Source organism: Cupressus sempervirens, chromosome 6 (genome assembly GCF_028749045.1).
Source record: "Cupressus sempervirens isolate cs-2001-9-10 chromosome 6, ASM2874904v1, whole genome shotgun sequence".
Classification (NCBI taxonomy): domain Eukaryota; kingdom Viridiplantae; phylum Streptophyta; class Pinopsida; order Cupressales; family Cupressaceae; genus Cupressus; species Cupressus sempervirens.
In genome coordinates this window covers 503,163,200-503,181,940 of record NC_143123.1, presented here as the reverse complement: position 1 = coordinate 503,181,940, position 18,741 = coordinate 503,163,200, and the positions used below count along the sequence as shown (strand labels likewise).

The following is an 18,741-nucleotide window of genomic DNA, read 5'->3' as shown; positions in this document are numbered from 1 at the left end:
CCAATTAAAATTAAAATAATGTGCCTTTGTATTTGTTGGGCATAAATGAACTCAGGGTCTTATGAAATTGAAAGTATTTCTTGTCTAGGAGGAAAACATTTACATAAAAGTTGCAACCTTAAAACAACAATACTCGCTAGGTTTTTGAGTTGAAGACCACACTGACTTTTTTCAACCAGAACAATAATTTTGTATATTCCTTAGCGAGTAAAAGACCCAAAAAATAACACCACAAATCCATCCTAAATCACATATTTTATCAGATTAATACTTATTCCCTGTCCTTCACCCTCTAACATGTCCACTAGACAATTTTCATGTCCTAGCCATCTTAGAGGAATTGCAATTCATGGACCACTTTATATTGCAGGGATTTCAGTATAAGCTGCTAGCAAAACCATCTCAAAGCTTTGGCAAGCAAATAATTCATACCCATTCCAAAAAATGATACAAACTCCATTTTTGAGCAAATCCATGAGGAAGAATTGGTCTTTCATACAGAGTATATATTCATCTTTCATTTTATGGCCTTTATCAATAGCTAAAGCCACCACAATGAGGATAAAGATAATCATAGATAGCCTAGTGCAAAGTCTGCAAAGTAGCGCAAGCCAGGAAAGGGCAATTGAGCTCGGCCGATCCAAAGAAGTAAATAACAAATAATGTACAACATTAAGGAAGCCAATCGTCAATAGTCTAATTGAATTCATAACACTCTTTATACAATCAATAAGGCATAGATTTAGTATATGAAAAGTATTGAGTAATGATTTCTCATAAATATGCATTGCTCCTTGAACTAAATTTATGAATTACAAGTTGCTTATATCCAAGAGTTAGATAAATAAAAAAGAATAAGATGAGATAGTGGGGAATTTCTTCAAGCAACAATAATTCTTATGAAAAGAAGTGATCCAATATGAAGAGAAACAACCTTGGGAATAGGGGGGTATTCTTGGGAATAAATGCAACTCTTCATCTCAAGAAGAGAAATAGCCTTGGGAATAGGGGGGTATTCTTGGGAATAGATGCAACTCTTTGTCTCAAGAAGTATATCTAATCACTCTTTCACCAAACCCTTGTTTTAAGGGTTTCTAACCTAGGGCTCTCGAGAAAAGACCCTTCCCAAACTTTCAAAACCATTCACATTGTTTAAAAACCTTACAATATTCTCCCTCAAATGTTTCCAATCAGTATTTAGCCAATCCAACCCTTAGTTCCTCTTATCCAACCTATGGTGCTCTCCAAGTCCACCTTCATTGTTTTGTCCACCAGTCACAATTTTTCCAGTTTACTCAAAGACTTGCACTCATTTCATAGTAAAATACATGTAAAAGACATTGTAATCCTCTCCCACAAGTTACATTGATAAACAGACAGTGGGAGAGGTATTATTCCATTTGCTCACAAACTACTAAGTGACTGTCACTTGTTTGTGATAGATAGTGTATTATTCAACACTATTACAATAAAAATTTTACAATATATTTAACTCTAATGCTAAACAGACTCTTAAGAAATCATTGATAGCCTCTTATGAACCTTAAATCTTACAAAACACCAAACTTTTCATGTAAAGAAACTTGGAAATGTAAAAACAATTATGGAGAACAATTAACAGTCACAATGTGATAGTAGAAATAGAGATTTCATTGACTTTTTTTTCTTCTAAACTTGCTTTCTCTTTAACCACCATTGTCTCATACATTTCAAATTACATTCTTTTAAAGACTCCTTGCCCTCTAACTATCTTCCAAACCTCTTGGATTGAACCAACTCCCTTTTAACTGTCATAGGACAATCATCAAATAGTGATATCCTTTTAATATTAATATGAAAGACAAGACACTGAAATGTAACTCTTATGGAAGACTGAAATAAATTCATACTTCTAATATATGACAGTTATATGAATACTCAAGGTATTCTATATTATCTTTTACTTCCAAACTATAATTTATATTATGTAGCTAAATTGAATGAAACTTGGAAATGTAAAAACAATTATGGATAACAATTAACAGTCACAATGTGATAATAGAAATAGAGATTTCATTGACTTTTTTTTCTTCTAAACTTGCTTTCTCTTCAACCACCATTGTCTCATACATTTCAAATTACATTCTTTTAAAGACTCCTTGCCCTCTAACTGTCTTCCAAACCTCTTGGATTGAACCAACTCCCTTATAACTGTCATAGGACAATCATCAAATAGTGATATCCTTTTAATATTAATATGAAAGACAAGACACTGAAATGTAACTCTTATGGAAGACTGAAATAAATTCATACTTCTAATATATGACAATTATATGAATACTCAAGGTATTCTATATTATCTTTTACTTCCAAACTATAATTTATATTATGTAACTGAATTGAATGTAGACAAACTGTGTTGTAGATCTGATTGCTGCTGAGACTAATGCATTACCTTTTGTTATCAATGACAGTCTCCAGTATCGATATATATATATATATATATATATATATATATATATATATATATATATATATAAACATAGAGTGTCATGTTGCCATAGGGATGTGACTCTATGTGGCCTTTGGGCCATGTAGAGTAGGGCCATGAACATGATTAGTTAAGCCAACAAATGTGTAATTAAAAGACCCAATCAAGAACTATCAATTCACAATGAGCAATAATGTACATTTTATATTATATAATGATTAATATAAGTATATGAGAATTATTCCAAAGTACATAACAATGAGAATATATATATATATATATATATATATGAATGGAGTAGTCATAGATTTTCATATACTTAATATAATGTGTGCTTCACTTCTACTAAAGGTACACTTTAACAAAAGGGAGCCCAAAATTAGTTACCATGGCATTGTTTTTTGATCAACAAAACATTGACAAAACATCTGTGTTAAACTTGCACATGTGAGTGGTTGATGTAAGTGCTCCTTGAGAGTTATGCTGATGGTGTCAATCATTTTAATAATATTAGCCTTGAAGACATTTTTTCAGTCTTAAATCTATGGTATCTCTAAAGAAGGCTTCTACCTTATTTTTTTCCACTAGTCTGGTTGATGTATCTAGTTTTTTGATCTTCACATATTGCTTGAATTTTGAAATGGATTGACTGGGAAGCATTTATAGACTTGAGGTGGCTATAAGAGGATGCCTCCTCTGCATTATATTGTGCCAAAGGTAGCCATTACCACCTTCTCATGATAGAACCTCACAAGTCGCAGAGGGTATGGTAAATGGTGATCTACAGTATGCTAATATTTGTTTAGAGTTGTTGAAACTTGATTGGGCCTTCTTCCTTTACATCAATTATAGAGTTTGCTAGGGTATTTGTGTGGTTGATGTTCTCTCTATAAATCTTTAGTTCCATTTCAAATCAATTGAAGACCTCTCTATAAGGCAATTGTGTTTCCCATTTTTCTTATGTTCTTCCTATTTCTGCCTCTTGCATGAGGAAAGGCATAGAATGTATTGAAACTCAGATACAAAAAATCTTTTGATCACTTTGGAATGGTATTTTGTGACATTCCCTAGTAGAAAATTCCAATTCCCAATGAGTAATCATATGTCACTATGCTTTTAAATCAAATTTTAAGGAACAATCATTGATTCATAATACATATGTCCTAATTCCTTACTTCTTTCCTAGTCACTAACCTTAAGAAGGATGATAGATTTACTATGCCAAGGGGGAATGAAATAGACTACAAGCAGGTTCCCTCAAGGCTCTTACCTTCATATATTAGTTGATGATATACTAAAACCATTGTTTTGTTCTTTCCTTTGAATGTGATTTGTGATGGATACTTTGCAGTTGGATATAGACTTTATACAAAAGGGCTCGATTATGGACAAGCTAGATATAATTAACAGTGCTTTGGAATCCCCTAGACTGGGTGTTCTTGATTTTTTTTTTGCAATTTTTTCTATGATCATTGTTAGTGAGGTAGTATTCTATTTTTGAACATTTTTCTTTTAAATTGAATTCACTGGGATCATTGCACCATAATTGCTTCTTGTAGTATGACTTTTAAGAGTTCTAGTATGTTGATTACATGTTTTTTTTCCCTACAAGATTGGAGATGAGACTTTCATTATTTTTGCACTCATGGAAATGCATCATCCAAAGTCCATTGTCTTGTCTGGTGCTCTTAGTGCACTTATTGTTATGATTATAAGTAAGACAATCACTCTAGCGTTGTATATTTCTAGTTTCAGTTTTGGAATACAATGTTTGTAATGGAAGTGATTTTGGTAAAGACATCTTTGTCTCATTCATATGGGGTTGGGCTTGAGATAATACTGAATTGATTTAATTTGTATGATGTTTTGAGTGAAGGTGCTATCAACTGGATTAGGGCGAATAGTTCCAAATTTGATCTCAAGGAAGCACACAAAAAGTGCTACTATAGGTAGGAAAGTGTACATACTATTCCAATGAGATACTATTCGACTTTCTTTTTGCATAGAACTTTTTAAATATTTTATCATATCAAAATTTCTTAGTGCTCTGAATTACATCCTCACCACGTCCAGAGATCTATTATACTTAGTTCTCTATTATTTGTTTGTTTGCATACTCTGTGTTCCTTACTTATTTGATATTTCCTTTAGAAAACTTAAGACACCTATGTCCTGTGGTATTCATCATTTGCCATTTGAATGTAGTGGGTGTTAGGGGATCACAAATATAATCATAGAGGAAACATTTTCCATCAAATGTTAGAAATTAAACCAAAGTTAGAAATTGGTTAGAATGCTTTTGTGACTACACTTTTTGACTGATTTATGATCTTTAACAAATTAAGAAGGATAATTGTTGGATTCACATTCTTTCTCAGAATGTAGAAGACCCTATCTAGCAAAATTTATGTCCTATGATATATGGAGACTTTATTCCTTTGTATGTGGTGGTCATGGTAGACTAGCTAATATATGGCATTATATTATGATTGTTAACAAGTGATGTCTCTTTGCAGTTTTATATGCTTTTTTTTGGCTTGAGTTTACTTTATATTGCCTGGAGGTCAGACTCAAAGAATTCACAAATAAAAAGAGATGCAGGAGGTATGTTAGTGTTTTCTCTCTCTTTACTAGACTATAAACTCTTGATATCAATTGGTTAGAGGATAATTTTTAATATATTTTCTAAGAAATTAAGTTGCCATAGCACTTTGGATTATTTGAAACATTTTTTATCTTAGTTTTTGTTGATGTGATTTATATACTCCACATTTTTTGTAACTTAACATCATCTCTGCAATCCAACCTTTTTCAAATCTTGTATAATTTCTACATATGTAGTTTATAAGTTTTATTGGCTCATGAGATCATTAGCAATGTTTATGTGCTTTCATGGGTTCTACTGGTCTACCTTTTTTGATAGCTACAATTTTAATGTGTTGGGTGCAAGCATTTATTTTGACATTTTTGGCTAAGTGGGAAGATCATAGCCAAATAGCCACAATTGCAGTAAGTTGTCCCTTAGATTTACTCTTGTCATTATGTTTTTTGATGATCTAGATAAAAAATCTTTAGAATTATTTCACATATTGCTAGCTATTTACACTTTACAGTAGTTGTACTTTTGCTGTACTTGCTTGATAAGCTGATGGTTAAATATCTATTTTCCTCTTTGAAGGAATTTTTAATTCAATTTAAATAATTCTATTGTACTATTAAAACATTTGTAAACATTACATCTTGGAAGCTCATTTTTATTATTAGAGGATCATTTTGTAAACATTACATTTTGGTAACCATGCATGCATTGATATACTTACTTGGTCCTAAGTTTACAACAATATATCATGAAAATTTGAATATGAAATCTCCCCAAGATAGGTTTATAAAAAAAAAAATTCAATATGACTTCTCATTAATTATAAGAAAGGGTAAACTACCAAGCAGAGCTCCACTCAATGAGGACATGGTTGGAAGGGGAATCAAAGACGTAAACTGCGACAGTGGTACACACTATATATTATGGTAATGATGATAATAAAATAAATAAATTATAATCTGAAATATATAATAATAGTCAGTAAAAATGATAAATATGTATTAATATTAAATAAATTTCCTACCAAAAACATTGTACAAGATGATGTACATGCACTCGAAGCTCTATGGGTCTATGGAATACTCCAAGCTATCTAGATTTTTTTTTGCACCTTATATGTAAAGAAGTTTGTGCACTAAGTATTCATTTATCTGTATTTTGAGCATTCCACTAGTCTTTCCTAAGTATTCTTTTCTCTCTATTGTTCCTCATCATATCTAGCTCCATGCACCAGTATTACACACTTGCAAAAGCAATTGTATTATCATATTGATTGCTGATTTATTTTTGAATATTGTCATTAGGGGAGGGCACCTCAGAAATATCCCCTCTTTGAGGAACACATCCGAAGAGAGGAGATGGCATTTCCTTGGCATATTGGCCTTCTAAGGATCCCCTCCTTTTAGAAACAATGAGATTTAGGGATCATGTATCCCTATGGAACACTGCTATCAAAATTACCTAAATTGGTAAAATTGCAAGGAATTTTAATAGCTACCAACCAGTGATACTATCTAAATTAGATAGTAAAAATGATCCTCTAATAGTAAAAATGAGCTTCCATAGTTGGAAGCATTGAGAGTGTTAGATCATTTGTCATTTCCTCCTTTATTTATAAATTATTATCTCAATAATAGGTCGTGAACAAGTTAACAAAAATGTTTGTGTTTTGCAAACTTTTTTTTTAGTCTGATTCTAATATCTACTCCTTGTTGGAGCATGGGGCTTCGGTTCACTCAAGCTAATGACAAAAAACTAGCTCTAGAGTTGAATGAAAATGCACAATTCCTTAAGAGTGATCTCACACATAAATCACTATGCACATTTGAATAATTTTCACTATGTAACTAAAGAAATAGCAATTGGGTATATTACACAATTACACAAGTGAACATGTGTGGTGGTGATTTTGATGATACTACTTGGAAGTGAATGGCTAGCTTCAGCAAATTATCTTTGAACTTTATCATATTAGTTCATATGGGGTTAGCAGTAGCCCTTTGAACTTGTTTAGGAGGTTAGGTCAATCCTATATCTAAGATAGCTATGAATTTGCAGTATTTAGTTAATAACCATAATATAATTAAAATTGAACTCATTTGATGTGGGAGGGTCCAGGATTGAACCCACCTAAGAATAAAAAAAGCTAAAATCAAACATTTGCATTCTAGTATTAAGTCCTTAATAGTAAACAAGTTTTCAGTGTCCCAACCTAATCTAGCTCAAAAATAAATTTTAGTATCCCATTTGAGGATATTATAGTGGTATTAAAGTTGCAAGACTTGGTAGCCTACTAGGTTTTATTGTATGCAAAGAAAAGGTGGTCAATGCTTGTAGAAATTTAAAAGAACAATGATAGGGTTAGATCAATCTCCATTATCAAGTGAAGAAGAAGAAAAATAGATGTTTTCAAACATGATAAGATTTTTGAGTGATAATGATCTTTATTTGAGTTAAATGGATCATAACACATCTAATGGTAGGACATTGGTGCATAGAGAAGAAAACGACAAAACTATATACAATAAGGCACATTTTTCTGGTTGATCCTCATTGTCTATGTCCACTTTATACAAGAAGATGAAAATGTACAAGCAAAATTGGTGGAGGAAAATGAGCACGCTAAACTATTGGCTAAATATGGGAGCCTTGGGACCAAATTTTTGATTAGCCATCTCTTTCAAGAACTACTTGGGTGTCACCAAATGCACAAGGCCTAGACAAAACCAGAACAATCAAGGAGAACAAAATTATGGCTTGTAGAAAAAGTTCAAAAAATTTTCAATGCCTCTATAATTAATCTCAAATTCTCCTAGACATCTATCCCTAGGATGTCCTAGGATGGAGCGGCTAAAGGAGAACCCAGGTATGTATCTCAGGACAATGTAGGATTATTTGTTTATGGCAGTAGTTAGATTTTAGAAAAATGTGAATGCCATCTCCTTGCAAGAAAGATTATCAAGCAACAAAGATGTTGAGTGATGTTCTTTGCTAATGCATAGGGTCTACTTTGGGCTTTCTGAGTCTATTGTTTGAAGTAGAGGCATCAAATTTGTTGGAAAATTTTGGTCCATAAGGATACAAGGCTCAAGAAGAGTGTTTCTTGTCACACACAGATAAATGACCATGCACAGGTGATAAACATGAACTCAGTGCAACTCATAAGAGGATACAAGAATTCACATCCTCAATCTTGGAGTGTGTCACTTCCCTAAATTTAAAATTTCTATTATAAATCAATTCATTCTCAACAAATTAGTCACCTTTTGAAGCATATCTGTGTCATTTTCCTTCAACTCCACTTGACATAGCTTTGGAATAATAGGAAGAGAATGTAGGAGAATATTTCTAAGGAGTTAGACATTAAAATTTGTTGAGAGGTCTAGAAAAATTTAAGACATTAAAATTTGTTGAGAGGTCTAAACAAATTTAACTCCAAGTAAACTACCAACTGTAAAAAACTCAAAATATGTACTACCAAAGAAATGATCAGCATACTACTTCTTTTGATATGAAAAAATTTCAATAATGTGAGGATAAATTAGTCCCTATCAGACTGATCAAAATATGTACTACCAAAGAAATGATCAGCATACTACTTCTTTTGATATGAAAAAAATTCAATAATGTGAGGATAAATTAGTCCCTATCAGTTCTGTGTATTTTTTGTAGAGAAGCTTTCCTATTTGGATTCTTTTGTCAAATTTGATTTTGACTAAATTTTTTGTTATTTTATATATTGTATTCACCAGCAAAGTATGTCTTTATTCTCCTCTGAACATTTGGCTTAAATTATTTACTAATACTGTATGATTTATTTATGTTGTGAAATAGTTTATATGTTAGTGCCTTTTTAAGGTTATTATATCTACTTCAATCTCAAGCTACCATGAAGATGCCGGTAAATTGTTTCAGTTGTTACTGCTTGGCAGTAATAGGTAACAAATGCTGAATTATGTTGTAGGCTATGACATATTCCTCTATAGAAGAAACAAAAATTTGGCATATTTATTTGTCATTAATGTATAGTGGGAGCTGTTATGTTGAAGTATCACGCAGATTACTTTCTGCTTCTTACTACGAGAGTTATTTGTTCTTTATTAAATATGTCAATTTTTGAGGATAAGACCTGAAAACTGTAGATGAATTTCTATACTGATCGGATGGTCATAATCATTATCTTAATTTGTTGCAAATTCTTTGCTAGACATCTCTTTGAGTTCTAAAGCTTCTTTAGAAAACTTCCACCTTTTCCACCAACATTTAATACCTTGAACAATTCCTGGCTCTCTTGGATTTCTTGATAAACTTCTTTCATGTAAGGTTTTCTTTGGTTATAATATTTCAGATGATATTTTCATAAACGATAGAATTTTATCACTTATTTTATCACTGCTTTTGGTAGAATTTTGGTCTTCATTAGAATGTTTTTGAAATCACTTTTGTGCTATTAAATTTCTTCGGAGACCTCTTTCTGATCTTGAAGTAGCAATGGGGATCTCTTCTGATTTGCAAATGAATTAGAGCGTTTATTGCCACTTAATGAACCCTTGAACTGATATTCTTAGTTTTATTGTGTTTTGAACCATGGGCAGGATGTATGTAATTGCAATGGTATCATTTGGAAGTAGTGTTCCAGTTGTTCGAGTTTGGGATTGGATGTGATAATTTTTTTGAATTTGTGTGGATTGAAGGCTTTGTTCATTCATACTAGAAATACTAGTTGGTTCATTCGCTTTCTTAGCCGTGTTAGCATTCCTTGCCTTGTTTTGAAGCCTTTTAGTTAGCCACCTATTAAGATGTCCTTCTCTTGTTCTTGGGACATTCTCTAAGTTCAAATTTTGATTGATGCTTATGGTGCTATTACATGATCATGAATTTGGCACCTTTATTCCTCAAAAATTTAAAACTTCATTCTACTCAATTTTTCCTATTAGTTAAATCATCTAATTTTCATCAAAATATAACTGAAGTAATCGTTGAAAACTCTTATTTATTTACACAACTCCTTTTTTTTTTTTTTCATGCCTAAATGCATGTTTTTAAAAAAAAATATTATTAAAAAATTAAGTACACTTTGCTAATTTTTTATAGTTAAGTTAGTTCCTCATTTGAAATGACTCTATGGGGTGTAGTTGAAATTGTATTTTTAAAAATTGATTGGTATTTTCATTTTTGATGATGTCCATGACCTTACTCTTATTTTCAAACATTCTAAAGCATAAAACTAGAAATATGCTAAATGTATAAGTTTTGACTCAAACCCTCCATGCAGTTGAATCCTGATAAATTAAAATAATTTGATACACTAGAAACAATACTCATATGGGAATTAAAGTTACAATATCCATAAAGATAGAGGTTTCACACATCACATATCCTTTTGTTATTCATTGATTACACAATCAATAAACAAGTTAACTAAAATCTCTACATTTCGTGTTATATCCATTTGCAACATGTGCCTCATGGCTGTGTTTTTGTGATGGGTGATAACCAGAACAACAACTATGACTCTTATATTTGGTAGTAGAGTGGAATCTTAATTTTCTAATAGACAATGTACCACCTATATTTGTATATCCGACTTTTAAATGGACTGATTGTAATTTGTCTTATTTTAAAATAGGGGATCTCTCCCTGTCAAGAATATTCTAGGAAGATATGTAATGTGTTATTTGCAACCGTCACAATTGGGATCTGACATATATAGGCATCATTAGAAATTTAGAGGCATGAGATTTGCCAGGATGTTACTAGATAATAGCTTTTATAACAACATGAATTTCTTTTTGTCGAGAAAATCCTAGTAGTACTCATGCACCATATGCAACCTTCAAATATTGGTAGGGACCTTGGTGGACAGAAAACTAGTGGTTGTGAGTATGTGTCATTGGAGTATCAATTCTTGACTGGGGTAAAGCTTCTGAGGAAAATGCTATCAATAGTAAAATGAGCAACTACAGATTCTGCAAACTTACTTCTCAGTCACATAATTTGGTGGTTGTAATTTCCTTATGTTTCTAATTATGAGATACTACTTGAATTCTTCATAATTCAATGAATATAGAAACAATTTCTTGTATTAAAGTAATATTTGAATGATTCTTAATTCCAAATGCATATACAATATGGTTCAGATCAAAATAATTATGATTGCATAACAATCAAGATGATATATATTTGCTATTTCTGATATACATGAAATTACATGCAATGACTGAGGAAATTCTTAGTACATTATACTATTCATTGTGTCTGATATACAAGTAAGAATTTGCAAATATGCAGGTTGTCTCTGATATAACTTATATTTATGCTATAAATATTGTGATAAGTTGTCTGATATGACAATATAAATAGACTCAAAGATGATGCCATTTTTGATGGTAGACTTTATATGCCTACACTGAATGGGTGCCAAAGGCAATATGCTCTCTTATAGAGCGATCATTGTGAGATACAAAATATAATAAGTATATATGCTACTTTAGTATGTTAGAAACACTAAATTAAAACAATCAAAAAGCATTTGCATACTAGTTTAACATAACTTCATGAGAGACAAAGTGAAGTCCTCAAATGAGAATATGAGCCATGGATAGGCTCTCTCAATGAGGATGATCACTTGATGTAGAGGTGTGTCTAATAGCTAAGATGGCTTGATTATGTATGTATGCTCAAATGCTCAAATGGGCTTCAATGGAGAATTTTTGATAGATTTTGGTGAATGGATTTGATGTAAAAATGGCTTCTCAAAATGGCATTTTGGCTTTACTTTTTAGATTGTGTTAAAATGGCTTGGGAGAGGATTCCTTAAATAGGCAAAGGGCTTGAGGGATCAAGGGCTAGGATGCAAGGATGAGAAAAATCTTATGGAAGGTTTAGATTGAATGAGAGGAGAGCACATGGATTGTGCTTCCTTATAGCCAATCAGGGAGTGACACATGTCACAGAGTCATTGGTTAGAGCAAGAGGGGTTGAGGGGTCAACAAAGGAGGCTCAAAGCTCATAAAGACCCTCATAATGGCTTGTAAAAGCAATGAATGGGATTGTAAGAGTCATTTATGGCTTTGTGGGCTTCATAAAGTTTTATGGATGGGATACTTGTGAGAGAGTTGAGATATTTTGACTTGGGTTGGATTAAGAAAGTCTTAAGCTTGACTTAGGAATGTGCAAATGATTAAGGCTTGGATTAGGCTTGGGTTAAGATTAGATTAGGCTTGTTAGAGATGGGCAAGTGGATGGCATTTAATGAGGGTGGGTGAAGGAGGAGATATTTGTTGGCTTTGGCTTAGGTTAGCAAGTCTTAACCCATGTTTAGGGAATGTGACAAGGTTAGTGGGGGGATTAAGATTAGGGTCAAAGATAAGGATTGACATCATCTAGAAGAGTCTAGGCTTTGGATGAGGATGAAGACTTTCTAGAAGAGTCTACAACTTCCTAGGATGAGGATAAATAAAGTTTTTAGGAAATAAATAAAGTTTTATTTATTTCAAGGGTTTGGGTTGAGGAGATATTTATTAAAATATTTTTAATAAACATGAGGATTAATATTTAATCTTAATTAAATATTTTGAGTTGGGATTAGGGGTAGGAAATGATGGGATTAGCCTTTAATCAAAATTAAAGAAGGATTAGAAGATTTTGGAAGAGGTTAGTGGTCTTAAGGAAATTGGCCAAGTTTTGGGAAAAAAAAAAAAATTTATTTATTTTGGGATTTTTGGTCAATTTATTAATTAAATAATTAATAAATAAGGAAATAATGTTTAAATAAGATTTAAACATTTTTGGGAGGGATTCCTTAATTAAATATTTTTAATTAAGATAAATGGATTTAATGGCATAAAAATTAATTAATTAATAAATGACGATGTCATCAGGAACATTTTTTTGAAAATAAAAATATTTTATTTTCTAAAATATTTTTAGGTGTTTACATTTTGCCCCTCTTTGACATGATGCCACAAGTGGCATGGCATCAAAGATAAGAAAATAAGATGCCCAAGGCTAGAACAGAAGAGGAGAGAATGGACTATGAGATGCCCCTTCAAGAAGGTGGCAAGGAGAGAAAGTGAGGCTCAACAGCTTCTTGAAAAGTACAACAATCTAGAATGAGCAAGGAGACTTAGATTGGCAAAGAGAAGGGGTTGAATTAGCTTGAAACTCTCACTACGAGAAAATGATAAAGGGAGAATCAGAGGTACAAGAGGAAGCAACCTTAAGACTTTAGGGAAGGTGGAGGATGAAGGAGTGGAGTGCTATAAAAAGGAATCTAGGATAGGGAGATGGATGATGGGATGATAAAAGCTAATGCAATAGGATTTCAAAGAGTAAGATTGGTGGAAGATGGGTTTTGGAGATCCCTAGGACTAGGATTGTGTATCTCGAAAGATGAGGCTTGGTGGCTTCATGGGATTGGTGGATCCCTAAGACTAGGATTATGGATCCCTAAAGCTAAAAGTGAAGATTGATTCAAAGAGATACTGATGCATAAGCTGGGATAGGAGAGATAGATGCTAGATATGGATGGGGGATAATGGAGATGAAGGGAATCCATTGAAGCTTTTTGAGCAGGGGGATACTTCAAAGAGAAGTACCACCATGTAGTTGAGCACTAGATTTGCTATAGGACTATTTGGTTAATTTCCAAAGTTACAAAGAACATCAAGGCCATGTCACCAACCATCCAGAGGACTGACAGACTAACTCGAAAAAAACACACAAGGATTGCCCCAGCATCACACATGAAAACCTGAGGAAATAGCATGGAACCGACACTGGGTAACCCACAAGAAAAAAAGAAACAAATGAAAGACTTGATCAAAACCATACGCTCAAAGTGCCCCATTCGTAGCATACCATGATATGGAAGATCATGGCAACCTTGAGGAGGAAATAAAAATATTGCTTGGAGAAGATACTTCAAGACCGAAAAGGGAAGATTTCAAACAAAAGAAAACAAAAATCCAAAAGAGAACCATTTGCCAATGAGATGGGTAGGATGAGGTACTAACAGACGAAGATTGAACATGAGGAAAGCTATATCCTGCAAGGATCTATTGGAGAGCACCTAAGCTGGTGGATTTGGATTAGTGATGCACTTGGCAAGCTAAACTGAGAAGGATAACACTTTGGTGACAAGAGATCTAGCTAAAGGATGCATTGGAATAACTAACCAAGATTTGTGTGATGTGTGCAAGATGCTGATCAAGGATGAACTGACATGAAAGTTTGATAGATACAATGGTACTAAGCTAAAGAGGATGTCCAAGCTGATGGACCAAGATATGGTACAAATGTACAAGTTTTTTTAGACAAGATTGGATAAATAAGCTATGATACAAGGTATGATACAAGCATTGGATACAAGATTATTTACAAGCTGTACAGGAGCTCCGGATGATAAGATAGTGAGATGGCTCAAGTTGGTGCAAGATGTAGAAGCTAAGGATGAGGTGATAGCGAAAGATATGGATTTGGCAAGATGTATCCACTGATGATGATAGATTTGCAACCAAGGATGGGGACAATGCTGAGGTTGGTGGTAGCTAAGCTGATAGATGGTGTAAGAGTGAATGGCTAATGAGAGGATGACGTTGGATTTGCATGAGGATAGCCTAGAGTGAGATACCAATGACAAGGGAGGATGGATAAGACAAGATCTCCAAGGAATATAGTTCTCCCAGTCAGAAGATGACATGGAGAAGGAGGTCTTATGATGGATGTGATAGGATTGAAGCTAGAATGGAAAAGCTGAAGGTGCTAGGGAGATGGATGATAGCGGGGATGACGGGGTGAGGTTGTACAAGATAAGTGGATAGTGATAGATAAAAGCTCAAGTATGAAAGATAGGTGGATAAATTGGAAGATGGAGCTGGATGACAAGATGTGACCAAAAGCATGAGGATGATAGGCTAAGCTAGGGATGGCTGGATTATGCATGACGCTTGTTTGCAAGTTTTCATCATGGTACTTGTCCAAGGCACTTGAATTGCCAAGCTTTCACTAGTGGATGCTTTATTTTTCTTCTTTTTTTTTGACTTTTTTGACTTTGGACTTAGCTGGAATGATTTTGGCTTTTTTGGGATTTTTCACTGGCTATTGGAATGTTCAATTTTGTTGCTAGCTGTTGTGGATGTGTGATTTATGCAATAGATTGGATTAGATGGGATTGATGGTAGGAGATGGAGGGATGAAAAGGATAGAAAGGAGCATGAGATAGGGATGCTTGCAGGATCAACATTGGCACATGTTGGGATGGGTGTGAAAAGAGCATATGGGGGATAGATGGTAGATGTAGGCTTGATGGAGGATTTGTGGAAGCCCACTTGGGGATATAGGCACCCAAGATGGCGTTAGGAGATGGGGCACATGAGTCATTAGATGGGGGATTAGCAATGGTGGATGCCATTATGCATTGGGTTTTAACTTTTTTCTTTGGGATCCACATGGTTTTGGATTTTCTTTTCATAGGCTTATGCATTGTTTTGCATTCTTTGATTGGATTTTTCCTTTTTGAAGTATGTCTTTTGGAATAGACATATGATTGCCTAGGATGTGGATTTTTAGCTTTATGCATTTTGAAGTTGGCATTCACATTGCTATGGTAAGCTTTGGGAAGATGGTTAGGAGAAGCTTTGTGAGATGGAGAGGATATTGAAGAGTGTGTAGGGGATGATGATGGATGATGTGCCCTGATATGTGCCTTTCTTGATCTTGCATAGAAATGGAGGGAATAGGATTTTTATGGTGGCTGATAGGAGGATGGTAGATTTTGGGACATGGGGACCCAAAATGGATTTAGCAGATGAAGGAGGGATACGGTAGGTTGTTTTGGGTTGCAAAGATGGTGGAGGGGGGATGACATAAGATTTCTTGAAGGAGTGATGGGAGGCTGGCATGGTGGGCCTGGAGATAGGCTTATTTCAGGGATGGTGTGTACCAACACTTTTAGATGGTGAGCCTTTGGATACATATCCAAGACCATGAAATCCTAGATTCTTTTGTGCAATAATAGGCTTTCTGATTCCTTGCTCTTGTGGTCCTAAACCTTGACCTTGATAATGTCATGGATTGAGCATTTGAACTAGATAAGGAAACTTTTTGCTTGTAGAAAATGGTAGAAGTGCTTTATTAGATGTACTACAACAGGGAGATACTATTCTTAATTCTTCTGCTAAGAGGGGGCCACCATGGATGAATGTAAGTGAACCAAGAGGGTAGATTATATATGGTGGAATAGCTTGGATAGGTGGTAAGATGGAAGAATGGAGTAGAGGAGATGGTAGGATAGGATCTTGATTTAGGTGATGGGATGAAAAGATATCTTGTAGTAGAGGAGGTATGGCTTGAGGTTTTTGAGATGGAGGGGATGGTGACTGCACTATGGATGGAAGACATGGTACAATGATATCTTCATTTATGCTCTGGGGGATGTCAACATGCTTTTGGGCAGGATCTTGATAGGATTGGATTGGAGTGGATGGTGCAATAGGAGGTGAAGGGATGGATTCTTCAAAGGTAGCGGATGGATAGATGGGAGATTTGGTAGTGGAGATGGGTGAGTAGAAGATGGATGCATAAGGGTCATTATGGGAGATTTTGGAAATGCTTGGAGGTGATGTGGATAGGATTTGGAGGGATTTGATAGGTGGTGGGATTTTGATGCTTGGGAGAAGTGGAAGGATTTTAAGCAATTTGATGGATGGTATGGGGATGATAGCTATGGGAGATGGAGGTGATATTATAGATGGGGAAGCTTCATCACTGACTACTTCACATGGTTGGATTAGATGACATGGCTTATCGACTATTGGAGGCACTTTTCTTGTATTTCCTCAAGGAGATTCCTGGGAGACTCGTGTGTCAGAGGTGGAGGTGGTGGATTGACGAGAATAGCTAGTGTGATGGGGGTGGAAGTTTGGAAGCTTGGTTGATTGGGTGATGGAGGAGAAGCTAGAATATGACATGGCATGACTAGATAGTTTGGAGGAATGCTTGGATTTTGGGGGATGGTTGGCGGAAGGCATATAAGGCTCTCAAGATACCCCTCATAGCCAACAAGATTTTCATCATCATTGGAATAGGATGTAGTGGGAGAAAGGACAGTGTGACCAAACTCATCATGATAGGGTTGGGATTTCATTTTTTGATGATGAGTTGGATGGGGATGGGATCTTGCATATGGATGAACATGGAAGTTCATGGTTGGATTTGGATTAAGCGCAGATTTTGGATTGGTTGATGAAAGATTTCCTAGGGAGAGTCAAAGCTACATGACAGACCTAAGGAGGATTGGCTGGAGATTTTTGGCTTTCCTGTGGATGGAAGACTTCAAGGGTATGCTGTCAAAAAGTAAGAGTTTTGCTTTCCTATGTGCAGGATTGGTGGCTTTTGGTGTCAACTTGAGGATAGACAAATGATCCTATGGGCATGACACGAGATTGACCACTTGTGGATTCCAACCTTTAGCTTAAGGTGATGAGGGATGACAAGTGACAAGGCTAGATTACCCTAGACAAAGCTCTGTCAAAGGGATAACCTTGGGGAGATTGAGGGATTTGGATAGATTGATTGGATAGCAAACTCTGGCAAAGTAACAAAAATTCCTTAAAGGCTTGGGTGATTTTGGATTGGGTTGCTAGCTGGCTGGGGGGATGATTTGGATGGACTTTGGATTTTGGATTGTTCTAAAGCAAAGATCTAGATAGATTCGATTGCGGCACGAGAGCTTGGATGATTTTTTGATGAGACAGTGACTATACTAAGTTTTCCTTGAGCTAGGAGATTTCTACTTTTCTGGGATTTTGACCAAAGTTCGCAAAAATTCATGCAAAAGCTATGAACAAACAAGCAGACAAAAGTTTGGAGCAAGCACGTCAAACACACCAACATCCTAGGAAGCTTTCTACAAGGATGAAATTTGGTTTAGCTAGAGAGTCCTCGATATACGCAAGGTACATGAGGCCCAAATCCGTAGATGAAACCAAAAAGATGTCACACAGCTGAGAGGAGTGGTAACCCACTTCTCCTCTTTCACTTCTCAAGGGTATAAAGTTCCTTGAGGCTTAGCCAGAGGGTATAAAATCCTCTAGAAAATAAAAATATTTTATTTTCTAAAGGATTTTTAGGTGTCTACAATAAGTTCTTCCAATCATCCTAAGTTGAATGATAGAACTACCATTTTATAGCTTTCATTAGAAATGATTAGTCATGTTGTAAATGATGCGAGTTATATCTCTTTTTAGTCACACCCTTTCATAATAATCTCTAATCACTTCTCTTATGATCTAGATTGGTTTGTTCATAATAAACACTAGGTGGGGGTGACGAGGTGAGCTGACCTAAGTGGTGGACTTGGTGAGCTAACATAAAGAGTCCACTTGGTGAGCGTACTTGAATTTTTGGCTTGGCGAGATGACTAGGGGAGTCGACCTAGAGAGCTGACATGGTGAGTTGACTTAAAGTGGCGAGTTGGTGGGGCAAGTGGGGGTGAATTGGTTAGCTGACCTGGAGAGTTGGTCTAGAGGGAAAACTTGGTGAGTGAACTTAGAGAGTCGACTTGGTGAGTGTACTTCAATTGTCAGCTTGGTGAGCTGACTTGGGGAGCTGACCTGGTGATCTAACATGGTGAGTGGGCTTAAAGTGGCAACTTGGTGGGGCAAGTTGG

At 34.9% G+C, this 18,741-nt stretch overlaps 1 pseudogene; it reads left to right on the top strand.

The window, feature by feature from the left end:
* LOC149553229 (GDT1-like protein 4) overlaps positions 1-18,741 on the top strand; it is a 171,023-nt pseudogene that overhangs the window by 20,681 nt on the left and 131,601 nt on the right.